This window comes from Aedes albopictus, chromosome 3 (genome assembly GCF_035046485.1).
Source record: "Aedes albopictus strain Foshan chromosome 3, AalbF5, whole genome shotgun sequence".
NCBI lineage: Eukaryota > Metazoa > Arthropoda > Insecta > Diptera > Culicidae > Aedes > Aedes albopictus.
The window spans coordinates 37,088,282-37,115,799 of NC_085138.1; the positions used below are offsets into that span (position 1 = coordinate 37,088,282).

General features: G+C 37.5%; 1 protein-coding gene across 2 annotated transcripts in view; it reads right to left on the reverse strand.

The window, feature by feature from the left end:
• Positions 1 to 27,518, reverse strand: part of LOC109419150 (latrophilin-like protein LAT-2) — a 444,748-nt gene that overhangs the window by 158,663 nt on the left and 258,567 nt on the right. The window lies entirely within an intron of this gene.

The following is a 27,518-nucleotide window of genomic DNA, read 5'->3' on the forward strand; positions in this document are numbered from 1 at the left end:
GAGATACGATTACTAGAGGTAGAGAGTGGGGGCAGCAGATTGGAGCTGTTCAATAAATATGGCTGTTTGGATTGGATGTAATCGTGTTTTACGAGCGCAAACATATTGACTTCAATAGGACTGCAATCGATGCAAATTGAAGAGAGACGTAATCTGAGCACTGCTGTCATTGCAGGATATTACGGATATTGAACCTATGGATACATTTAGATATATACATACGTACATTTATTTATTTGCACAACTTCACAATTAGGATAACACATAATCAGTAGTAGTACACCACAATATTCGGTTTGTGGCTGGCACTCTCCATGACGAAATGAACATTTATTAACTGTGAAACTTTCTGGCTGCTTAAAAGGCTAACAATGTGTCTTGCTGGACCTGGAACTTCGCACATACGTTCCAACAATGCTCATTACCTACCTCTTATGCAGCTTCAACTCTCCTAGGATGTTAGGCAAGACGCACCACGCTGGCGTTCGTACGTTCAGCGTGCCTGTCTGTGTCATATTGACCCCAATATCTTACTAGGGTTAAACTGCTTAACTTTTTTCGGACCATAAGAAAATTTACGTTAAGTTAATGCATGGGGGTCATTATGACCCAACCCAGAAATTCAAACTCTTATAGAATGATGAATTTTGCACCAATTCAAATGACCTATGTCCTATTTGAAAGAAAATTTCATCAAGAATGTGTTGATATGGTTAAACAGTGGTTCTGGGAACTTTGGCCACTGGGAATCTGCTACACCGGGCGCCATGTCGAACTTGAGGGGCAGCATTATATATTGCCAGTAGTTGTGGAATATCTCGCGTTCTGAAGCATTTTGAAGAATACTGTTTTCGGCAAAGTTGCTCAGAAGACTAAAAGCTTCCGAAGTCTCGCCACGGGGAGAACTCGGTCAAGTTGCATATAAGACTGGAAGCTTGTGCGTAGAAAATAATAACGTAATGATCCTACTAGAAGTTGTCCTATTTTTTTCTGGCTCTCGCAGTCTATGATACCAAAACGGGTAGTTTTGTACTGCCCTTTTAATTCACTAGACGTAGCGCTAGTGCTACTAGGAGCTACCAGTCTGGTCTCTGCGTCGTATATCTCGCGTTCTGGACCACACAGAACGGTACAGTCTTCGGCAAAGTTGCTTCAAAAACTAACTGCTTTCTCATAGAAAAACACGTAGTTCGATAATCACACACTACGTAACGCTAGTGTTCTAAGGAACTTCCAGTTCAGCCTAAATGTTGTGTATCTCGGTGCTGGACCAATTAGTCTATATATCTCCTTCCTTACACTATAAACTCTATTCGCCAACTTGGGCATCACGAGAGCGACATCAATTGCCATCTTCCCGTTTCAACAGTGGCGGTGTATCTACTTTAGAGTAATGCGGGGCAAAAGTTTGCACGTTTATCAAATAACTGTTAAACAAAAAGAAAGTAATATTGTTTTTTTTCTCGTAAAACGAGTCCATGTCATGTTAACTTCGAAACGTAGTACTACATTTTTTTTATGTTCCTTTTGTAGTCCTAGTAATAAAATTTTCATGATGATATGATGATGATATTTTTCTTCCATCTATTGTAGCAAGTCAGCTGCCTATAACACTGGAATACTCTGAAAAGCGATTTGATCAAGATTGTGCTGTTGTAAGTGATCAGTATAAAGGGCCAGAAACGGTTTTGCGGACCCGCAAGCAGAGACACTAGCATGAAACCCGCGTCAAGGGAAAAGAATCTCCTTCCAGAAGAAAGCTCTCACGAACAACCCCAAAATCAAGCCCTCGATTGACAGAATACTCCCAATAGATGGGGTCGAAGAGCCCGCCCTCAATCCACGAAATGTTAACAACAAGGAGAAGGCAGTTCCAGGCTCCTGCTCAAATAGTTTCAATTGGATGCCCTGATGGTCCCACCCTACCCGTATATAGTATTTATAAATTTATGAATGAGTGTCAATATGGAGAGATTTCACCAATTATCGTTCCGACACGAATGCACCCTTCTGGTGTGAAGTGTTGTTAATAAATAATAATAATAATAATAACCAATTATCGTAGAGCTGGTGCTCTTCCGAACTAACAATCGTACTTATGGAGAATTCATCTATTTTCTATGGTGCAATTTCAATTTTTCTATGGAGCCATGTTAAATTTTCTATGGGTACAATTTTATTCTTTTTATGGAGCATTTGCATTTCTCTATGGAGCATTTGTATTTTACTATGGAGCGTTTCCGTATTATTTATTGGTGCAAAATTTCACTTTTAATGAGAAAATTTTATGTTTTACCGGTACATTTTTTATAAAGTATGGAACGTTTTCAATTATTTATGGGAAACATTGCACATTTTCATGGAACATATGTTATTCTTAATGTAGCGCTTTTTGATTTTCTATGGAGCGTTTATGAGTGCAATAAATAGGCTGCCGTTACAGATCCGCTAGACGTCCTTTGACCATTCATGTACCACGTCGATAGCAAAGTTTGTATCAATTTCTTAAAAGTTTCATATTTAGCGGTTCCACGTTAAGCAGTTTCAAGAATACACTGAGAAATCTCTTGGCGTGTTTAAGGCCGGACGGGACGGTTGTTGAATCGTCCGCCATTGCTATGTTGTTAGTAAGATGCAAATCTCAACTTCTACTTCATATTATTTTCTTGAAATTTGATCGTTCAATTGCTCACTTGCGGTGCACAATCGACTAAAGTTTCAGCTAAGTCAGTGCAGTGGAAATCGATATTGGCATCTTCAAAATCGTGAGGCAAATTCACTTGCGTGCGCAGCCTTTTCTTTTTTCTCGCTCGTTCATTTTTTTGAACGCAAGAAAGAGCGAGATAAAAGAGGGGGCAAAATGCCCCCTCTATTATCTGTTTCTTTCGCGTGTTTGTTTACGAGAGTGAGTGAGAAAAAAGAAAAAGCTGCGCACGCTAGCGGGCAAATTGTTAGAAAGAGAACGAAGATAGGAAAAATTACACGTCGTCCCGTGCGGCCTTAAAGAGCAAGCTACTGAGACGGTTCCCAGCGATTTTGCCGAAACATGTGGGAGATATTGTACGTCCAAGTCATCGAAATCCTATTTCATCCAACTATTGAATGCTGTGATTGACTACAATAGCGGGCATTTGAACTGACTTTGGTTATTTGCAGTAAATGGTTACCGTTTATTTGCCATAAATACTGTAAAAACCTATGCATTTGGATTATAAATTCAATTCAGGATAACTTTTGATTTCGTAGATAAACTGTTCTCAAATTTTTAGTAAAAATACTCGAATACCATACGTTTCGAATGTTGAATTCCAATGTTATGAGGGACAGGTTGGTGGCCACGATTGTGATACAACCACGTTCAAAAAGAATTTTATTGAAAATCGCCCTAAAATTTCAAATCGTTCAAACTATCAATTCCCTCGATGAAACATTTCCAAAATTTCAGAAATGATACCTGGATACTATATTTTTCGAATGGTGGGTACCGCTTATATGGGTATTTTATTTTATAAATAACGGCTTTAGACACACCGTGGTGCGTTACATGGGATCCGAGGGAGTTTCAGGGGGATCTTGGAGGCATTCCAGCAAATTTCAGAAAATTTTTGGAGATCCCATCACATATCTTTTGAATGCCCCTGAAATACTCTTTGATTTAAAGGTGTTCTTGAAACCTCCTGATACGACTCTGACCTTAAATGCCTCGAAACGCCCCTGAAACCTCCGTAACCCCATTTAAACGCCCTTGAAATCATCATAATTAATTTGAAATGACTCTGAAACCCGTTGGACGCCTTTAATGGGGTCCATAAAACCCCTGAAACTCATCTGAAAGTCCATCAAAACGCCCCTGAAATGCTATCAAACGCCCCTAAAACCTCTAGGAACGCTCTTAAAATGTTCCTGAAACACCCTGACACTCTCTTAAATTACTCTGAAATGACTTGAAACCTTGAAACAACCCTCGAACCCCTTGCAATGCCCTTCAAAGGCTCCTAGATCCTTAGAAAGGTCCTAAAAGCTCCTTAAACGTGAAGTCTTTGAGAAGTGGTGACAGCACCACCATTATCATTCTGATGGCAATGTTTCAAACACCAAAGGTAGTGTGATAACAGATTTAGGAGTACGTGCGGATAATGAAGGGCTTCCGACCCCTGAGATTGGCCGGTTGAAAACAACAAAGCCGCTGTAGCAGACCACCACCAAGCGAGCTTCTACAATACGGTCATTAAGATTTGGGAGAAGGAAGTATTACCGGAGGAATGGATAGAAGGTATCAATCTACAAAAAAGGCGGCAAGTTGGATTGCTGGAGCTATCGCGAGATCATACTACTGAGCGCTGCCTACAAGATACTCTCTCAAATCTTATGCCTCTGTCCATCACCGTTTGCAAGAGAGTTCTTTGAACAATATCGGGCTGGATTCTTTGGTGAACGCGCTACAATGAACCAGATGTTCGCCATCCGCCAGGTGTTGCAGAAATGCCGCGAATACAACGTGTCCACACATCACTTGTTTATCTATTTTAAATCGGTGTATGATACAATCGATCGCGTGCTGCTTTTCAAAATCGCACACAAGGGATATGTAGAGGTTTTACCTATTTTGATGAGCTGCCATGACAGCCGGAGACGTTCAGTGGTATCGTCACAGATGTGTAGTGTTTATCAACGAAAAAAAACACTCAAATTTCGCGTTTTCTCAATAGGAAGCAATCAGTGAAGAACTAGATTGAAAGTAGTGAGCTGGATTTTTGTATGGTGAGATGATTAATTCTCCGTTTCTGCAATGAAATGGTGCAAACAGCGCGGGTTATATGATTTCTTGCCTAATTTGATGCTGTTTGAGCAAAAGTTTGGGTAACTGTGTTGTTGAAGTTGTAAGAAATAAATAATACAACAACACAATTAACCAAACTTTTGCTCAAACAGCATCAAATTAGGCAAGAAATCATATAACCCACGCTGTTTGCACCATTTCATTGCAGAAACGGAGAATTGATCATCCCTCCATACAAAAATCCAGCTCACTACTTTCAATCTAGTACTTCACTGATTGCTTCCTATTCACTGAATTGCCCCTCATTTCGCAATAAAAAAAAAAGTTTGGCAATTTTTCTTCGGAATCCTAGTCAGACTAGTCAAGGCACTCAGGACACTGCATAGATGACCTGATTGTTGAACAAACGTGCGGAAGGGGTTGTTGCTAAAATTTACCACCGTTGTGCAGATTTTTAGAGAGGTCAACACTGAAAAAGTGAGAAAATGTGTGAAAAATAAAAATAAATAATTTCAATGATATTTTTCCATGAAAGTACAATAAATAACCTTTGTTTTGAGGGCTTCACCTTTTATGTTTGTTATTCCATCCCTAACATATACGTGATTTTGTCATTCCGGATTCTAAATGAACATAGCTTTACAGAAACGAGGGTAGTTGTTGCGTTTTTGACAAGCACATATGATCGAGGCATGACACACCCGTTCTCCATTTGATTGTATCTGAAGCAAGATAACATTGGGTTCACTAGGTTGTCTAGATAAAAGCTGACAGAAAAACAGAAAGATGCTTGAACTGAAGACGCTTTGGTTGTTTGAAAGGGTCTGGAAGAAAACAAATAGAATAAATGCCAGAAGGTCTGCCTTATTGTTGCCGGTACTCAAATTAGTCAGGTATCAACTCTGCGTAATCACAGCCTTAAAAGGAACTGCAAGGTAACTTGTGGCAAAGAGGCTATTTTGGCCTTCTTTGGAACACTCAAAATCAACAGTGCTGAGCATCTGAACAGTTTCCATAGGATAGGTAGCATTGACAGTTGCCAGGACAGAAAGAGCCCAAGTTCCAGATACTGAATGAAATAAGCATTAACCTTTAGGCGTAAAATCCGTTTGCGCGCTAGGTACGGATCGACATGCAACGTGATTCCGTGGATCACGTTGTTCGATTTATTATGCGCCCCCACAATACCGACACCCAAGCGTGAATGAAAAGCGATAAATTTTCCTCCAACAATCCGGCATGATAAACGGGCTCCAGCACCAGCAGCAGCTCAAGCTACACCGCAGAATCTGCATATTCCACCCCTGCCTGCCTGCATCATTGAATGCAATCGTTAACTTTTCCAATAACGTTGCGGAGGAACGGAGGCTGGCAAGTCGCTCTCTAGCGGAATTATTTATCGCATTAGCCCACATTTTGTGAATGTGGGGATTGGGAGCTATGCTAGACGACGCGTATCGCTGCTGCTGTTTTGAATATGTATTACCATTTGGGACATCTGTGTTTGGTGATTTGAACCGAATTTTAATCATGAAGCAACAGAAACCAGCTCGATTTATAGAATACAAGCAAGTGATATTTTAATACGGGCAAACAGCTTGATAAATGAACGATAAATGATCGTTAAAGAAAGGCGACGAACAAACCTGATTGTTTTATATTGTTTCATAGATACTAGAACAATTGGAACTGGTTTCGATATTATATTGATCAATGACTCAATCGTTTGAGTAACATATGCAATTTCAGCATAAAAAGAGCATAAATTATTGTGTATAACGAAGAAGTTTAATCTAGTTTAATAATAAAATTTAATTCAATTTTTTTCTCCTCTATTTGCATTTGGACAATTTATTTTAAGCTCTCTTCTGTAGCGCCAACACATGCAGACGAAATTCAGCTGAAATCACAGGCAATTGAATTTCCGAACGATGAATAAACGAAGCTAGACCGATCCGGTGGAGCTGACCATGTGGAAACTTGCCTCGTGGCATTTTTCAGTGGTAAGAGCCGAACCACCGCACCGCTATAGTTGGCTGTGATGGGAGCCCACTACCTGCAAATGCTAAAATATTCATAATAAATTTTGCCACCTTTCAGCAATCGCTGAGGCTGCTTCAACAGCAGCAGGTGGAAAGTCTGAGAATGATGTCCTGTCGAATAGAGCTCGAACCATTTGCACACGTTCAAGTTCAGGAGCACGAATGAAATCCGTTTACATTTTCCGGGTGATGCGCAATAAAAAACTCAATCGCCTTTAAATCGTTTTATTATGAAATTGGGTATGTACTGTAATCGGATTTGGCTTCGGTTCCAAACTATACTATCCACATTTGTATAAAACCTGCACTGACGATATAATACTTTTTGCAATACGTTGTTTAAGTTACTTTTTTTTTGGAAGTGCGAAATGATCCAAACCATTCTTGAGTGGCAGCACAATGTTTGCGCCGTTGAACTTATTAAACAATCCATGAAAATTGCCAAGTGATCCATTGATAACTTTTCAATTTTCCATAGAAGCATGTCAGCAAACCATAAAGCAGTCATTTGGATTGATGAAAGATTGTCAAATAGCCCCTTCTTTTCATAGAATTTAGCAATACCAAATTCCAGAATTTCATAAACTGCTCCATGAAATGACTGAAACGATTCCTAGAATGATCCATAAAAAATATGAAACGATCAATACAAAATTAGAACACGATCCATAGGGAATAGGAAAACATAGAAAATGATATAAACATAAAACGTTTTGGAAACGATCCATAAAACTTTAGATATGATCCATAAAATTCTATGAAAAAGTGGGATAAGGTACACCGGGGAAAGATGAAACAGCGAATTAACATGATATTTTCTAATGATAATAAACAGTTTGATCAATGATCGTCACAACGCATAGTTTTTGATTCGCATAAGTTTTTAACGAAGGATAAATTACCAAATTGTATTGAAATCTGTTTCAAAACTTCGTGTTTCATCTTGCCCCACCCATTTCAACTTGCCCCGTTGTACATTATGCACATTATTCTAAATCACGAAGGGCTGAAATTACATAAGGCTGAAATATGAAAGGCTGAAAGTACAAAAGGCTGAATGCATCGAAAGGCTGAAATAATGATTTGACTAGTTTTTGAACGGCGCCAGCCGAAAAAGATAATACTATATCAACTTAGACAAACAGACGTAACACTCTCATTATTCCCCTCGTACATTGATTTCAGGGTTTATTTGAAAATTTGCTTGTTGGTCGATTACCCAGCCGTGACACTCGCATTAGTTTTACTTGAGCTTGAAGTTTGATGCACCTTAGCGTCCTCTAGATCATGGTTGGTCAAACTAAGTCGTCTTGGGGGAACATGCTTCCGTTACAATGGTCTTCTTCATCTTCTCCTTGGCGTAACGTCCTCACTGGGACAAAGCCTGCTTCTCAGCTTAGTGTTCTATGAGCCCTTCCACAGTTATTAACTGAGAGCTTCCTCTGCCAATGACCATTTTGCATGTGTATGTCGTGTGGCAGGCACGAAGATACTCTATGCCCAAGGAAGTCAAGGAAATTTCCTTTACGAAAAGATCCTGGACCGACCGGGAATCGAACCCGTCACCCGCAGCATGGTCATGCTGAATACCCGTGCGTTTACCGCCTCGGCTATATGGGCCCTCGTTACAATGGTCTGAATCGGAAAGTTTTACGACTTTGGCAGTATTTCTCAAAAATCATAGCATATATTGCAAAGAAGGGAAAATCTCTGATAATATTGTTAGCAGCTGTAATGACAAAAGTCTCCAAAACAACACGACTCAAAAAAAAAACAGCTCATGTTTAAAGAAGGAACAATTTAACTAAGGCCCATAAAGCCGATGCGGTGAGCCCACGGATAATCAGCTAGACCATGCTGAGGCTGACGGTTTCGATTCGCGTTCGGGTCAGACACTTTTCATTATAGAAATTTCCTTGACTTCTCTGGGCATTGAATATCGTCGTGCCTGTTGGGCGACATACCAGTGCTGAGAAGCAGGCCTTATCTCAGTTAGAGTGTAACACTAAAAAAAGGAAGAAGCACTATAGTTTATTTATGCATTTACGTATTTTCAGCCTTTTGTTACAGTTTCTTAATTTCAGTTTCCGTATTCAGCCTTTTGTGCATTCAGCCCTACCATCCCGAAAAAGTCATCCATCGTTTGATTGTTGTGGACCGGAAGCTTTTCTTTAGGATTTCTGCATGAACTTTAATAGAAATTTCACAAGAAATTCTTTTATTAATTCCTCCAGGGTGGTTTACCAGAAATTCCTCAAAATATTTCTTCAAAAGTTGTAATTGCAGGAGATTTTTTCACAGAGATTCGGAGATTCTTTCAGAGATTCTTCCAGTAATTCCTTTAGAGTTTTCCATTCAAAATTCGGATATTTCCTTTTTCCAGAAACTCTTTCGGAAATTATTGTTGGAATTTTGTTACAGTTTTTTTTTTCGGATATGATTCCATATATTCAATACATTCTCACGAGCTTCTCGAAAAATTACTAAAATAAAATATTGCATAAGATTTTTTTCAGAAATGCCTCCAGAGATATACAAGAATTCCAAAGATTTAAAAAAATAAAAAATAATTTCAGGGGTCTCCAGTTAGCCCCGGGCAGAGTTCAAGTACTGACGATCAAAATGTGATATTGGTTTGTTTGAGATAAGAGGTAAAAGTACTGAAAATAATAGCAAAAATTTGTTCTTGAAACATCTAACCAATAGCAAAATATTATATTTGAAGATCAATCAAATAGCTCACTGCTATTGGTTAGATCCTACCAAGAGCTAAATATGCTATGATGATGATGTTCCAAGAGTAAAATTGAGATATTATTTTCAGTACTTTCACCTCTTATCTCAAACAAACAAATATCACTTTTTGCTCTCTATATCAAAATATGCTATTATTGAGCTTTTTCCCTCTGCTCGGGTAGTGGTTAAGGGTAAGGATCGCCAATCCGGAGACGGCGTGTTCGATTCCCGTTCCGGTCGGGAAAATTTTCTCGACTACCTGGGCATACATAGTGTATCATTGTACTTGCCTCACAATACAGAAATTCATGCAATGGCGGGCAAAGAAAGCCCTTCAATTAATAACTGTGGAAGAGCTCAAAGAACACTAAGTTGAAGCGAGGCAGGTCAAGTCCCAGTGAGGACGTCGAGCAATAAAGAAGAAGAAGAAGAAGAAGAAGAAGAAGAAGAATAAGAAGAATACGAATAAGAAGAAAAAGAAGAAGAAGAAGAAGAAGAAGAAGAAGAAGAAGAAGAATTCCAGTGGATTTTTCCCAGGGATTCGGAGATTCTTTCATTGACTTTTCCATTTATTCCTCTAGAATTTTCCATTCAAAGCTTGATTTTTTCCAGGAACTCTTTCGGAAATTATTGTTTGAATTTCATTGCAGTTTTTTTGGGTATCATTCCATCATGCATTCCATACAATCGAGGATTCTCTCAAGCATTTTCTACTCAAGAGATTCATCTGAAAATTCCTCCAGAAGTTCCTCCTGATATTCCTCCAGGGATTTCTTAGGATTCGTTCACATATTTCATCAGGAATTCTTTCCTAAAATTTGCAGGTGATACTCAAGGAAGTTCTGCAAACATGCTCTTAGTCATTTGTGTAAAAAATACTTTATAATTTATTCCTTGGCATTTCTCAAGATTTTTTTTACGAATTCCTACGAAAGGTTACTCAGTTCTTTTGGGTATTCTTTTAAAGATTCCTCAATTTTTTATTTCAGAAATATGCTCAGTGGTTCTCTAAAGATTTCCTTCAGAAGTTTCTTCATGGATTTTCGGCAATTGTATAAGACATTTTTCTGAAATATCTTCCAGATTATCTCCAGCGGCACTTCTACGGATTCCGTCAGAAAGTTCTTCAGAGAAATTTCAGGAATTTATTGAGTGATTTCTTTAAAAGTTTCATCAGTACTCTTGTCTGCATTTTTTTTCAGGCATTTCTGCGGACATTTTTAAGAGATTCCATTAGAGTTTTCTTTACGAAATTCTCCAGGGATCCGTGCAGAAAGTTTTCAAGCGAATACGAATCAAACAGTGACAAAATCAAGCTTATAGATTCATCCGTTGGATAATTTTATTGTATCATCAGGAGTTTTTCAAGCGATTGCTTCAGGCAATGCTCCTGGGATTTCTTAAGGTTCTGTTTTGGGGATTCTTTCAAGTATTCTTGCAGTGTTTTGAGTGCAATTTATGAAAAAAAAAACTGTTGAAAGTCATCCTGGAAAAATATCTAACGTAGTCCCTGCAAGAAATTCTTAAAAAAAATCCCAGAAGATATTCATGACTGAACCGCGAACATTTTTTAGAAAAATCTTTGTGGGAGTCTCTGCACGAATGACCGAAGCAATTTCTGAAGTAACTCCTGGAGGATTTTGCAAACGGATCTCTGTGCGATTTTCAAAGGTATATAAATCGCAGAATCGAATGAAACTTGGTGGGCATGAAGACTAGGTTTTTATAAGCAACTTTGCATACTTAAATTTTCGAAAATTTTCAGGAGTAACATTTGAAGAGGGCCTAACTTTTTTTCGAAGAATTTTTTAAAATCGATGTAACTTAAAAATGACAAGACCTATAGAAAAGTGTTGTATGGGGGACTTTTAGAGAATTGTCCAAGCTTTCATGAAAAAATATTTTAAAAATTCTAAATACATTTTTACACGCTAAAAAATATATTTTTAAAATTAAAAGTCAATTTACAGAAAATGCCCACTTTTTTATGTTTTGAAATTTTTTTTCCAAGAAAGTCAATATTGTTGCCTAACTTTCCTTCATACATCACAAGATGGGCACTTTTAAGGAAAAAAAGTTTTTCTAACAATAACTTTTTCATGTTAGTTTTTTAGCGTGTTGCGCATTAGCCGTTTTTTTTCACAAAAAATATAACTCGAATATGACAAGTTGTACAAAAAAGTGATGTATGGGGGACTTTTAGGGAATTGTCCAAGCTTTCAAGAAAACATATTTAAAAAATATAAAAAAATGTTTTACACGCTAAAAAATATCTTTTCAAAATTAAAAGTCAATTTACAGAAAAAAGCCCACTTTTTTATGTTTTGAATTTTTTTTCCCAAGAAAGACAATATAGTTGCCTAACTTTCCTCCATACATCACAAGATGGGCACTTTTAAGGAAAAAAAATTTTCTAAAAAAAACTTTTTCATTTTATTTTTTTTTTTTGCGTGTTGTGCATTAACTCGTACAGTAATGTATCCAGAATCCTAATGACAATCCATTAAAACTTAATGGGCTCAACTACTTTTTTAATATCTTAACGTGCTTGACATTGAAAACGTGCTTGATATTGGAAAGGGCTCAAGACAAATTTGCTTTTAGGGTTTTATAGCAATGAAAACGCTTGTGTATCAATACAAAAAAAACACTACAAGCGTTTTCATTGATATAAAACCCTAAAAGCAAATTTGTCTTGAGCCCTTTCCAATATCAAGCACGTTTTCAATGTCAAGCACGTTAAGATATTAAAAAAGTAGTTGAGCCCATTAAGTTTTAATGGATTGTCATTAGGAATCTGGATACATACATTACTGTACGAGTTAATGCACAACACGCAAAAAAAAATAAAATGAAAAAGTTTTTTTTTAGAAATTTTTTTTTTCCTTAAAAGTGCCCATCTTGTGATGTATGGGGGAAAGTTAGGCAACTATATTGTCTTTCTTGGAAAAAAAATTCAAAACATAAAAAAGGGGGTTTTTTCTGTAAATTGACTTTTAATTTTGAAAAGATATTTTTTAGCGTGTAAAACATTTTTTTATATTTTTTAAATATGTTTTCTTGAAAGCTTGGACAATTCCCTAAAAGTCCCCCATACATCACTTTTTTGTACAACTTGTCATATTCGAGTTATATTTTTTGTGAAAAAACGGCTAATGCGCAACACGCTAAAAAACTAACATGAAAAAGTTTTTGTTAGAAAAACTTTTTTTCCTTAAAAGTGCCCATCTTGTGATGTATGGAGGAAAGTTAGGCAACAATATTGACTTTCTTGGAAAAAAATTTCAAAACATAAAAAAGTGGGCATTTTCTGTAAATTGACTTTTAATTTTAAAAATATATTTTTTAGCGTGTAAAAATATATTAAGAATTTTTAAAATATTTTTTCATGGAAGCTTGGACAATTCTCTAAATGTCACCCATACATCACTTTTTTGTACATCTCATCATATTCGAGTTATTTTTTGTGAAAAAAAAACGGGTAAAGAACTTTGACTCTTTTTGAATGTTAGTCTAGGTTAATTTTGAAAAAACAAAATACGCAAAGTTGCTTGAAAAGGTAAAGTCTTGAAACCTACAAAATTTCATAACATTCTGAGGGGGTGCTGCCAATTCCGAAGACGAGTTGGTGCGAAATTCGTCATTTGTAGACGGATTTCTGAGACACTCAACAGAAGAACTTTTGAAGAAATTCCTTGAGAAAACCCCTAAATTCTAAAGAAGTTTATGGAGATATTTTTGGAGGAGTGCATGGAGGAGTTTCAGCAGAATGCCCAGCTGGCAATTTTGAACTAATCCATTCAGGAATTTATCAGAGCTCAGTAGATCCCTATAGAAATCTGAGGGAGTACTCTTCGATAACTTACTACAGAAATATTTGAAGCCAAAATTTGTGGAACAAATTTCCAGTATAAAACGCTTCGTGACGAAAAAATTCTTCGACTGTGCCGCTATTTTGAACCTACGACTCAAATTGAGTGTACTTATTTGCGTAATGTGAGTGTCAAATAAAAAATGGTATTATTGAACATCGAAAACCCCTCCCAGAGAAAATTTCTGGCTACGCCACTGATATACAAGCATATCTAAAGAAATACTGGAGGAATCTCTGTTCAAACTCTTGTAGGAATCTTTGAAGAAATTCCTGCCTGAATACTGAAAGAAATTATGCAAGAATCTCTAGAGGGATTTCTGCTGGATTTTCTGGACGAATCTCTGAATAAATGGTTGGCCAGATCCCTGTGGGATTTTCAATGCAATCTCAGTCTCAGGAATTCCTAGCCAAATCTCTGGTTGATTTCTTGAAAGTATACCTTTTTCCAAAGGAATTTCTGAAAGAGTGTCTGTAGAAACAGCTAAAAGTATTTTTGAAAGATTTTTGTAAGGATACCCTACATAAAATTCTGAAAAAATCCCTGGAGGAATTTCCTAGAAATTTCTTAAACTTATCTCTAGAAAAAAATCATAAATAATCTCTGGTGGAGTATTATATGGAACCCTTGGAAATGCGATCAAAAGAATTCTTGGAGCAATTCTCTAGGGATTATCTGAACAAATCCCTAGAGAAATTGTTTCAATTATCCCTAAAAAAAACCTGAAAAAAAATCGCTGGAAATGTTGGTAGATTTTAAGTTCGATTTCCTGGAATATTTTTGTGGGAATTCGTTGAGCTGTTTTGAAAAACTAAATTAATTGAAGATTTCTTTAAAAATCCGTGGACAAACTAATGGAGAAATCTCATTAAAAATGTCTGCAGGAATCTCCTGGAAAAATTTCGACGGAAACTTTGGAAGAGTTTCTGAAGAGTTCTGTGGAAGACTTTCTAAAGAAATCCTAAGAAAAATATCTCGAGGAACTCCAAACTTTTGATTTTCTGATAGGAACACCGAAGAAAAAAATGTAGATGATTTGAAAGAATTCTCATACGGATTGATGAAAAAATATATGGGAAGAATCTGAGGAAACTCATAAAAGGTTTTCTAGAGGAATTATTGGAGTGTTACGGGAGTTGGGAAGGGAAAAGTATCCGATATCCTCGGAGCAGCTCGCAAACTCATTTATATGGTACCAGGTATCAGCTTTAAGCTGGAAGAATACGTTTTATTACATTTTAGATTTCACTTTACTTAAATTACTTACATTTATCGGTTTCAAACATATCTGTCCTCGGTCCCGTAATACTTTCGTTGTACATACATATCTGCGATAGTAATTTTAGGTTATATTTATATCAATTAGATTTAAGTGGAACTTACTGTGACAGCTAGTTGTAAATTCATAGATTTCATGTTAACTGCACTAGTTCAACATTTTAAATATAGGATATATTAGAAAACGCATATAAAGCGCGTTCTAAGGTTTAACACAACTTCTTTAACTCCGATGTTGCTGATCGGTTGGAAAATTATTAGCAAAGTCACGACTACTCTCTCTTTCTCTCATTCAACCTGACTCCTCGCCTACTTTTGACATTTTGAAGATTGCGAAGATAGTTCCGCAGTGCTGCCAGCAACATGGAGATATTCTGATGGATTCTCTAGAGCTAATTCTGAACAAAAAAAAAAATCGCAGGAATTTTTGAAGCAATTCTCAAACATATTTTATAAGATATTTTATAAGGAATTTTATAAGAACTCGTAAAAATCGAGAAAATCTCCAAAACCATTCCTGGCAGAATTTATTAAAAAATACTTTAAAAAAATTTTCGAGGGAATCGCTGAAATGTTTTCTAAACAAAAAATTGGAGAAATTAATTGAGGAATCTCTCAAAGAATTTCTGAAGTAACTAAAGGAGTTAAAAACAAAAAAAAACATGGAGGAATTTCTGAAGCAAAGATGCAAGATTTTCTTGAATTATATTGTAAGAAATTTGGGAGAAATAACTAGTGAAATATCTGTATTTATCTTGGAATTAATCCCTGAAAGAAACAAAACAGATCCGTGCAAAAAAAATCAAAATCTTTGCAGATTTTTAATGGTGGCGATTTGTTGAATACCTCTCGTCGGAATTTGTACTGGGTGGAGCTGTTAAGTAATTGCCCAGCTGTCAAAAGGTGACATCAAAGAAATATTGAAATTGAGTTTAGATATCAAAATAAAATTCTAAAAAGCGGAGACGAGCTTGGTGGTCTAGTGGCTACCGCTTCGTATGCAGAAGGTCCTGGGTTCAATCCTTAGCCCGTGCCTTTCCTCTTCTCTGCATATACAACTCATGTATATTAGGGTGTCCCAAAATTGCACATGGTCGAAAAGCTTGGGGGCTCACCCTGCAAATGATAACTAAGGGTGTTAGAAACAAACTTTTGTATGACGGCAACTTTCAGAAATGACGTGTAGAGATCGCCCCGGCGAGATTTTTGAAAGCGTGGGTATTATGATTCCTTGCCTAATTTGATAATATTTGAGTAAAACTTTGGATAACTATGTTGTTTAAGTTGCAAGAAATGGAAAAAACAACAACACTGTTGCCCAAAATTTCGCACATACAGCATCAAATTAGGCAAGGAATCATAATACCCACGCTTTTTGCACCATTTTATCACAGAAACGGAGAATTGACCTTCTCACCATACTGAATTTCAGCTCATTACTACAAATCTAGTACTTCACCGTTTTGTCCTAGGGGCTGTCCATAAACCACGTGGTCATTTTTTTGGGACTTCTGAACCCCCCCGCGTGGTCATTAGACCAAACAATTTTTTTTTTCTTCCATAAAAAATGGTCATTGGCCGAACCAACCCCCCCCCCCTCATGACCACGTGGTTTATGGACAGCCCCCTATTCAAGACATTCTAAAAAGCAGAAAATGACTTTTGTGACATTTACTGACTTGAACTATCTTATAAACACCGAAAATAAGATACACCGAGGCAAATTGAAACGGGTGGGATGACATGAACCAGCGAGTGAACCTAATGTTATCCCAGGTTAGAACAATTTGATTACCATAACACATACACGGCATACAAGTAGACAAGACAGGCTATTATTGGTGAATAACAGTTTTGAACGTAAACATGTGACGTCATTTTTTATCGTCCTATATGTTGCTATATGTTGATCAAATTGATGTATATTAATTCCCTATAGGGACTACTAGATCGTTTTATTCATGCCTTTGAACGATTTGAACAACATCATTGAAAAACAAATACGGCATGTTTTGCGGAATGCATCACCTTTTAAAAGTTTTATAAAATGTGCCGTGCGTTTGATTGTGTATTATGCTCGTATAAACCATTGTCAGTTCATAACTGTTAAAAATGTCATGGCCTACTGAGGCATCTCAAAATGGTCCCTAATGATAAATTTTCTCGCTAGTAGGTACCTTTCTATATCAAAGAAAATGGATTTGTCAACGTAAGAAAACATTCAATAAATGATGTCATCATAATTTCTTAACACATTAAAGACAAAAACTTGTTGAGCTTACGTGATTTTTTACTTTGTATGTGTTTTTGGGCAGTTCTTATGTACCATTTTTTTATAATATACCTAAAAATTCAAATTTTACCAAAAAGTAAATCGTGAATAACTCTCAAACGGATAGAAAAAACGCCATGCTGTCTTCGGCAAAGTTTTTCCTCATAAAATGTCCTATCTTTTTATGGAAATTGTTTCAAATTAGCATTAGGTTGAGATACTTTTTATGATGGGTAAAATGTATAGTTATATAATAAAATGACAAATTTTAGTAATTTCAAAAATTCAGTATCAAAAAGTTACCTGCAAAACATGTCGTTAATTATTTTTTCCACGTAGTATGGATCTATAGCAAGCTGTAAAAAATATAAAGATGGTGGGTATTGACATTTTTTGTACGGTAAAAAAAAATGTTTGTAATTTAATATGAAAAATGGCCATTTTTCAAAAATCTTTTCGGAGCGACCTCTAAATGTCATTTCTGAAAGTTGCCGTCATACAAAAGTTTGTTTCTAACGCCCTTAGCTAACATTTGCAGGGCGAGCCCCCAAGCTTTACGACTATGTGCAATTTTGGGACAACCTAGTATATTCACATGTTCATAGCCATCGCTAGAACAGAAATGTGTTAAAAAAAGCCGTTTCGCTTACTTTCAAACTTTCACAGCACAGTTTCAATGTATCTATCAGTTTACGTCTCTTCAGAATAATAAAACACACAATTCTATCACTTTACGCCTGGCAACCACGCACCAATTTGTGAACCCTCTGCAAACTATATCCCACCAACACTGAATTTGCGCAGACGCATAGGTATATTCGCTCTGCTGTGGTTACAAATGATTGCAATCAACACGTACTTCCCCTTCCCCACATCATTATCCAGCAACCTGTCGTGGCAGACGCCATTGTCGCTCAAAAATAGAAAATCACCAACACTCACACACTGAAGATGCCCGCTTTGTCCCCAGCAGATACCTCATTGGTTGCTTGTGTGAGTGTAGCTGGTTTGGTGTTGCTGGGGTAGTATCTTCGGGCGGTCAATCAAGCCCAAGCTCAGCTCTAGTTCAAAATAAAGTTCTAAAAATTCAAAGAGTGGCAAAACTGCTTAGAAAAGTGTAGTCCTTCGTATGAAATAAAAAATAATAATTTTAAATCCCAATTTCAAAACCTCGTCAACTTGAGATCAGACTTCTATTGTATCGTTTGTTATTAATTTGTGATGCCAGGATTTTGACAAGTCATGTTATCGTACATTTGTAGTGTTTTATTTTACCTTTCGCATCAGAATTTGCTAGCTTCGAAGTACATTTATACCTAAGTCATATATTTCGTCACAAATTCAAATAAACATCTTGAGCACTTCTTATCAATGACAGTAACTTGCAATTGCAATGACTGTTCCACCCATCAATAGACAAGCTCATAAACTCTCAGTTTGTATTGTAAATGATACTTTCATCCCCTAACCATCCGGTTGTGGTCGATAAAGTCACGATCTGCACCCTCACTGCTTTCGAAAACCCACTGCATTCTACCCAAACACCCATCAAGTGCACACTCCCAGTGCAATATCCTCTACTTCAAACCAACTCTGCAAACATTTACGCCCATCTAGCCCGCACACCACTTCTGATCGCAACATTCGCAATAACGAAGTGTTTGCTCACCGCACCGACTTTTCCTCCAACACTCCAAATGGAAGACCAAAACTGAGAAACGAAGTGCAGCCAGCCACCAACCAACATCTTCTATTCTTGTGTTCAAAGACGACGACGACACAGAAGTCGGTGGGCTTGCAGGCGTCTCCCCTTTGAGATGTGGCAGTTTGTAATGGAATTCATTACACTCACTCACTTGCCGGCAGCCGCATCAAAGCCTGCCTGCAGTTGCAATGCAGTACGTACCTTCTTGCTAAAATCACTTCTTGTGAGCTCCGGGCACAATTCCGTCGGTTGCGCTCTTTGACACCTTTTCCAACTTTGTTAGGCAGGGCTGTATGCTGGAACGAAGTGTTTTCCATTAAAGTGGCTCAACTTGGAATTCAGCTCTGCTCTGATAAATCCGGGAACGACACATAGTACATTGTGTGTATGCTTGTGGTGCATATGCAACCAGCCGCCTTTTTGGGTTGCCCCAAAAAAGGTGGAAATTTTGTAGAAGCTTACAAGTTTCCTTGGAGCCACCATCTATCGTCGTCGTCATCAGGAATCGCACACACGTTTTCTTTCAGATTGTACAAAAGAGTCGTGGGAAACGAATGGTGTGAGGCAGTCGCACAGTGGGATAGATGTGGAAAAATAGAATTTGAGGTATAGAAGCTCCGAAAAAAAAAATACTTATTGAGATTCTGGAGAAAGAATAATAACGAAAAGAATAACGAAAGATTCTTTGTAGTGACTCGTGAAGGTAATCGTAATTGATCGAGATCGACAGGGTGAGAAGTGGTAATCAATGACGGCCAATTTAACTCAAAACGCCTCCTCTGTCCGTTAAAAATTCCCAGATTCCCCTGACTGAAATTTAAAGAAAATGACTGTTTTCTGAAGTATCAGTTTTCACTGATTTAGACACCCTAATGCATGTTGGACCCTCTAAGACTATCTCCACCAATGCGTAGCAATTCGGTGAGCAGTAGAGGTATGCCTGTGTATTTAATTTTTGGTACCCACCCATACGCGCCAACTTGTGACGTGTTTGGGGGGCAGGACCTCTCAATGCCAATGAATTTTGGAAAATATCGACGTAGTTCAACTAAGGCATGTTGACGTAAAAACTACAGTCGACTCTCCACATGTCGATGTTCTACATCTCGATATCTCTCCCTATCTCGATGGTTTGGTCGGTCCCTTCAATCTGCATACATTTTACCTTTCTACATGTCGATACCTCCTTAACTCGATACCTCCCTATCTCGATGCGATCTCGTTCGTTTTTGTTCTAGATTTTCTCTCCATATGTCGATATGCCCGTTTTAACAGGTTGCTAGATCTTGTTGCATAGGTGCAAAACATTCTGGGAAAGCGAAACGACATTTGTTTGTTGACGGTTTTTCCTAGTTACGGACGGTTTTTCAATCTAGTGTGCATTTCAAATTGGTTCTTGAATTCGATCTCTCCCTATCTCGATGGTCCCTTCAGTATCGAGATGTAGAGAGTCAACTGTAGTGCAAAAAACTAAAAATATAACCCAGATTAATCCACCTAGTGGTGATAGTGCCTTTCTCGTCGAACATGTACTCATGATTTTTCCTTGGTTGGGATACGACTGCGATGATTTAGCTTCAGAATATTGGCTTTGCAGTCTTTTGGGGGGATCGAAAACACTAGTTTATGACTTTTTCCCGACGTTTCGGTCCGTATAGGGCCTTTTCAAGGGTTCAATCGGTCAAGGTTTCTCAGTCAAGATGGCATTGCTAAGCTCAAAAATGTCATAAATATATTGAGTCTCTTCGGTTGTAAAACCGTCGTGATGCAGACAATCTCCTACCTATCAGGCGGTCTAGAATTCGGCCCCTGTTTTTGGAATCTTCCACTCAGAGCGTTAATGATTAATCATAAATTTAATCATGATTAATGATTAAGATTAATCAAAATCATTAATCATAAACAGTGAATATTCTAGTTTAGGCTAGCCTAGTCTACACATACGCAGCCATTCATTGAAAAAATCTTGAATTGACTATTTTTATCATCTTTATTGTCATCAACCCTTGAAGTGCATCGGTGATGCATTACAAGCATCAACGAATGCGAGGTTTTCTTCAGTCGAGCACTTGACACTGAAGAAGTCTGTAAGTCACAGACGAAATAGGCCTATCTGTCCGAAGATAAGCACAGTAGTAGAATTAAAAGGAATTTGCTCGTCCTTTCTAGTTTTTCTTTAAAAGAGTTATTCATTTTTTATTTTCTTTTGCAAAAGTGAAGTATTAGTGAAGTGTTTTTTAAATTAAACTAGAGTCTGAAATTACAAGCATGTTCGCCATTGTAGGACCAATGTACGAAAAACGCAACCCAGCCGCAGAATTTTCACTATAATCAAACAACCATTTATTTTACCAAACATTTTAAATACTTCAGATCTATATGAAAACTTGAGACATAGAGGTGTGGTAACAATCAAATCAGTGCTGAATTTGTGCAAGATTGCAACCCTTTGCATATGAATTCTAGAAAATCATATAGAAAAATAACTTATTTTCTTCAATTACAGCAGATCTAGATCAAAATCGAAAGCGTGAAGTTTTTTGTACCAACCAATCCAGTGAACTTTTTCGATTGGTTGGTTCTAGGATGCGTATCGAGAATTCCAGAGAGTCATATCGAAAATAAAACTTGTATAGATCATTTACAGCAGATCTAAACCAAAACCGGAGACGTGAAAGTGTAGTACCAATCGGTCCCGAAAACTTTGCCGAAGACAGAAACCCTCTAGGATTCATGTAGAGAACCGCAGAGGGTGAGTTAAAAAAATAATACTTATCTAGATAAATACAGCAGGTCTAGATCAAAACCGATGAGGTAAAAGTGAAGTACTAACCAACGCAGACAACTTTGCTGAAAACTGCAACCCTCTATGATGCATAGCTAGAACTCCAGAAAGTCATGTAGAAAAATAAAACTTATCTAGATAAATTACAGCAGATCTAGGTCAAACCATAAATGAAAAAGTGAAGTAATAATCAATCCAGAGAACTTTGCCGAAGACTGAAACTCTATAGGATGCTTATCAAGGATTCTAAAAAGTCATATAGGAATATAAAACTTATCTAGATCAATTACAGCAGATCTAGATCAACACTGAAAACGTCAAAGTGAAGTACTAACCAATTCAAATAACTTTGCCGAAGACTGCAACCTTCTATGATGAATTTCAAGTATTCTAGATAGTCATACATATAATTAAACTTATCTAGATCAGTTATAGCCGATCTAGATCAATATAGAATACGTGAAAGTGTAGTACCAATCAATATAAATGTTGAAGATAGCTACGCAAATAGTTTACTACCTCTATATCATGCCTTTTTGCCAAATATACCGATTTCTAGTCAGTTTTCGTAGCCACCACTAAAACTTGGCATGCTAATAAAAAAATATATTTTTTTTAGAAAAACGCTCCTTACTCACGCTATTTTGGGGGAAAAATGAGCATCCCTAAAAATATGTTTTTTGCAAAACATAAAAGTAGAAGAGTTGGGTAGAAGATCCCTGAAAAAAAAAAATAAAACGGATCACAGACGGCTGAGAACGAGCTGTTCAAACTCTTAGTTCCCACTTTTTTTCTATCACGGTATTTGGAGTGTTAATCATGAACGCTCACCAATAAACATCCTTCGAAGTGTCCAGTGCGTATGTGCTGCAGCATCTTCCACTAACTGGCCTCTTCTCCGAAATCACACTGAACCGCTACAACTATACACGGGTACGACGATGTGCACATTCAAATTGACGACGACGACGACGCGGCCGGTCCGAATGAAAAAAGCGGCCTCTTCACTTTGCCTCCTAAATCACACTCCTTTGAAAAGCATTTAGGGGTGGTGGGGGTAAAGTGGACAACCTAAGCATTTTGGTCGTGGTGGTGGTGGTGGTGCGGCAAAATCCATCTGCTTTTCCGAGTTACATGGAAGGTAATGATATACTCTAGAAATCTTGTAAGGGGTTGCATTTAAAAAATATTGTTTTCTTTGATTATTTTCTTCACCAAATCGCGCATCAAAATGGCGTGAAAAAAATTGGTGGGGGTAAAATGAACAAGTCGTAAAAAGTTATATGACAGCATATTGTTTCTATGTTTTTAAATACAATCTATCAAATTTCATACGATACCTTTATTTTGTTGTTTTCAAACTTTTAATACAAATTTTAAAACACACTTAAATAATTATTGTAAAAGTAGTGTAAAAAACAAGCACTGCTTTGGATGAAAATTATATTTTGTTGATATAAAATATTTTTTCATAACTTTTTACTTCAACTATCTCACGATAGGTATGACGGCTGATGATTCTAAAGTTTACAAAAAAAATATAAAGTTTTGGTGAAATTTGAAGCGATTGTCCATTTTACTCCCACGGTCTGATTTTGTTAAAATTATTTCCAAAAACTTTTTTTTACAAAACTTAAATTTTTTTTCGGTCAAATATATTTTTCTATGTGGACTTTATTAGTTTAGGGTTTAAAACTTGTAATAATTTGAAAATAACTTACGAGAAAACCTTAGCAATTATAAGCAGATTTTATATCATTTCCGATTTTTCACGTGATTGTTAAAGCTTTTGTCATCTTGAAGAGGTTTATTTGATTTTAATGTTCAAGATCAGCAAAAGTATAATGATTCATGCTTAGGCATAAGCTCCAATTGTTGAGGCATTTTGAAAAACAATAAAAGCCATGAAACTATACCTTGTCCATTTTACCCCACCTGTCCACTTTACCCCCACCACCCCTATTCTAATATAATTGGGTAACTTATTAATGGAATATATTCTAACGTTATGTTAAACGTAGGGGCTGAGCTGAAATATACCAGAATTTTGAGTTGACTGTTTCAGCACCTTCACCATAGACTAATTTCAAGACCTCGATGTACCAAAGAAAACCATTAAATTTTCTGTGTCCAGTCCGGTACCCAATAAATATTCATTAACGTGGGACACTAACGTGGGATGGAGCTTTAAAAGTATTCTCTGCATTCCAGTTTAGCAACGATTGGTGGGGTTCGGCGTCATAATGAGGGTTGCCAAATTTAGGTTTACCCACGCAATGGTGGGCATCGTCTTAAGTATAATAGTGTATTTTGGATACTCTGCGTTTAAACCCGTTTGAAATTATTTTCGAAGCAACTGCCACTTGAATATGCTGGGTCACATTCTAGTCATTCGATTAAAGAAGCCTAATTAGAAAAAAACTTATGAATTCAATGCGATAGTATGATACACGTTTATGTTTACATTTGCGAGTTTTCTCTCTCTTTTTGTTTTCATCCGATGGAAAATTGTGTATAAAGCGATGGACGTCATTTTGTTACAGCGAATTTGACGTAAAAATTTAAAATTGTGTAGCAACGGTAGTCGAACTGAAATAAGTAAATATCCTTTATTTCTTTGACCTTAATCCCTCTGTGCGCACCGTAGTTTTCTTCTGCTGATATCGGATGGCGGACTAAGATGGCATAAGAAGTCTTTGCCGAAACCGGTTAGATGAATGTGGCATTTCCATATTTAAACCATCAAGTTTACCGCTGCATCCGGCTCCATCACCCACCCACCTCTTCCTTGCAAGAGATTTTGTTCAAATGACTTTCGCTTCGACACGGAGGGCGGCAGTGCGGTGTCGCCAAGTTACAAATCTCCGCACAGGTAGCAAGTGTTGATGGTATTGCCCGCAGTGGAATTCAAACAGCCGGCGGCAGTATAGCTACGCTAGATATGTGTCACAGTTTCATCTCATAAGAAGATGCACGAGGAAGGATACCGCAACTTAGTGTGGAAATCTCGCGCACCCCTTTGCAGAAGAAAGTATTGAGGTGGGGAGTAAGAAATTAGATTGGAATCATGAATTGTGAGGTGAGAATGCTGGGTCTTTGTACTTGTGAAGACTGCAGCTGCTAGCTGAAAATATTTTGAATGTGTTTTGAAGTTTTAAGTCATTTTTGAGCAAAAGTGGCGGTTTACTCAAGTTCGACACAAAATATGAATTTTTAAGTACATGTACAGCTATATGCCAAAATTTTTTGGGAACCTCTGTCCTTCGGGGCAGTCTTAGGGGCGTTTCAGGGAGTCTCTGCTCTGGAGAATATCAGGGAGCCTTAAGGGGTTCTACGGGTCTCAGTGGCGTTTCAGGGGCATTTCAGGGAATACCAGGGTGAACCAGAAGGGCTCAGGGACGTTCAAGGGGGTCTCAATGGCGTCTCAGGGAGCCTCTAGGGATTACAGGGAAGGTAACTTGAGGTCACAGGAGCATTTTGGGGAAGTTACAGGTCTTAGGGGATCTCTGACGCGATTCGGGGGGTCTCAGGGGCGTTTGAGGAGGTCTAAGGGGCTTTTCAGTGGATTCAAAGGGAGTTTCAGGCAAAGTTTTTCAATGTAGACTTGGAGTTCCAGTGGTTCTAAACTTTTCCGAGAATCGCGAAAGAGTCATGCGGCTAACTCGAGAACCGAAAATGTAAGAATGTGGATTCGAGTTCTATTTCAGCACAACTTCTACGCTATCATTATATTCTGATCCGTATAGATGCAATACAGCTGAGAACAAGTGAGAGAGATGATAACCTCTCAAAAAGAATAGAAAAAGGACTTATAATGGAGCCTCGTAGCCGTGCGGTTAGGGTCACCAAGCTTATAATCGCACCATGCTATGGGGTGAGGGTTCGATTTCCGCTTCCGGCGTTGAAACTTTTCGTGAGAATAGTTTCTTCCCCGTTTCCACTGGTGCATGCTCCGTTGTCCGTTGTCTAATGTTAAGTTTAAAACAGTCTGTACAGCCGAAAGCTGAAGACGTTGTCCGTGTCTTTTTTAAATTGAGGCTGAAATATAACCCGAAAAACGCCTAAAAGTATGCAACGTATGGTCCTTGTAATTTCATGTAGCTTCGACTGCAATGTTCAACATTTCTCAAATTTAGTTTTTTAAACAAATCAAATAAAGAGTACTCTTTATGTGTAGCATAAACAAACGTTGAAATACTGTAGAAGCTAGATTTTACACAGATAATGATTTCTAATACAGTAATTGAGTTTTTCTTCAGTACCCCACAAAATATCTTTACGTATTCACCATACGTAAACTTTTCAAAAGTTTTGCATGCTTTAAAAATAAAATCGTGTTAAGTACTGTTCCTTTTAATTTGTATCCTTTGACATACGTATTTTGATCGCAACTAAAAGGTCGTCTTCTGTGTCTAGTACAGGTAATCTTCGATATAACGTACCCTCGATATAGCGAATTCGATATAACGTACAATTTTTTTTTTTTTGTTTTTCCCAGGAATTACCCTTAGATAAACTACGAAATCACTCAAATCAATGTTTTGTGGCAGCATTAGCCTTGTTACCCAGAATTAGCGCAATTTGGGGAAAAATTAGGTGTACGTTATATCGAAGCAAAATGTATGTACGTTATATCGAAGTACAAAAAACGAAATGACTTTTTCGTGAAAACTCAAGTTTTTCATTATTGGTTTTGTGAATTTCACCGAAATCATTATTTGAGATTATTTTAACGTCGAATACATCAATAATAGCATAAAAAAATCTCTGCTTCGAAATAACATACACTTCGATATAACGTACAAAGAGAAAACTTTTTTGTACGTTATATCGAAGAGTACCTGTACCGCCTTCTCGAAGGTACGTTACCGCCCAGTAGTAAAGGAGATCAAAGTTGCTGCGGTGATCGAAATTATCTGAGGATGGCTGAAGAGAAACAGTAAGCCGAAACATCACAACGTTAAAGCAGTTGTTTTCATTGGCTCACCGAGAAACATCGATAAAACAGGTCAATATCACTTAACAGTGATTAACACATCCAATTAGTTTAGAATTACGTACAAAAGCCTGAAAAACGTAACGCTGGGGAGGGGGAAGAACATTCCTGGTAGAAATCCCTGTCGGAATCCCGGGAGGATTCACTGATAAATTTTAAGAGGCAAATCTGGTAGAGTTTTGAGGGAATCACTGCTGCTTGGTAGGAATCCCTGAAATAATCACAGAAGAAATCCCGGGAGGAGTTGTTGTATAAATCCCGAGGCAGGATCCCGGCTCTTAGAAAGAATTCCATTGGAATTCTCTGAACATGATTCAACAGAACACTTTGAAGGTATAAATACTAAAACGAATCTGTGGAGTAATTCCATCAGAAATCAATGAAATAATGGTGGTTAAAATTTCTGATGGAATGCTTTCAGGATTTTCTAAAGCAATTCTGGCAGAAATTCCTGAAGGAATCCCGTAAAGAATACCTGATGGAATCCTTAGAGAGATCATGACAGGAATGCCGGCCAGAAGCTGAGCAGGTATTCCTGCAAGAACCATAGAAGATGTCTCATGATCTAGAATTGCCTGGAAAAAATCTCGGAAGAAATCTATATTTTTTCATTTCATTTTTTTGATGAATCCCTTAAGGAATCACAGCAAGAATCCTGGAAGAAATCTTTGAAGGAATTTCAGCACAAATCCCTGAAGGAATGCAGAAAAGAATAACTAAAGGAATCCTTTCAGGATTTTCCAAAGCAACCCCTGCAAAAATCCCTGAAGAGAACTCCGGAGCTATCCGTACAGCAATCTCGGAAGCAATATCTGAAGGAATCCCGGGAATAAACCTGGGAAGATTCTCGAAAGGAATACCTGAAGAAATCCTGGAAAGAATTCCTGAAGGTATTTCAAACAAACCTCAGCTCATCTAATCTCATCTCAATTCTTCATCCTACTCTCTAGCCTCTAACTTACTGTCTTCTTCGCCCTCTATTCCAACCCTCTATTCCAACCCTCTATCCTATGCTCTATCATAACCTTCAACCGTACCATCTGCCCTACCCC